The following is a 307-nucleotide window of genomic DNA, read 5'->3' on the forward strand; positions in this document are numbered from 1 at the left end:
TGCTACATGCAAAAGGCTTTTTCCCAATGGGCGGTTGTGGTGTGATTTAGTCTGACAGGCCGCTCGGCACCACAGGGTTTGCTCCTTGTAGGGAGATGGAGGGGTGAATAGGAAAAAGGTTACACTTGTGGGTTTGAGATAAAGAAAGTTGAGTAGAACAGAAAAGGAAGACGAAGCAAGAGTCAGTCCACACACACAAAGCAAACTGCAGATATCACTTAGTCTCATATTTCCTAACTGAGCTTAGGAAATCTGCATCGTGCGTTGAAAGAGCAAAGAATAATTTCTTTTTGTATCATCTTGCAGA

Source organism: Lagopus muta, chromosome 5 (assembly GCF_023343835.1).
Source record: "Lagopus muta isolate bLagMut1 chromosome 5, bLagMut1 primary, whole genome shotgun sequence".
NCBI lineage: Eukaryota > Metazoa > Chordata > Aves > Galliformes > Phasianidae > Lagopus > Lagopus muta.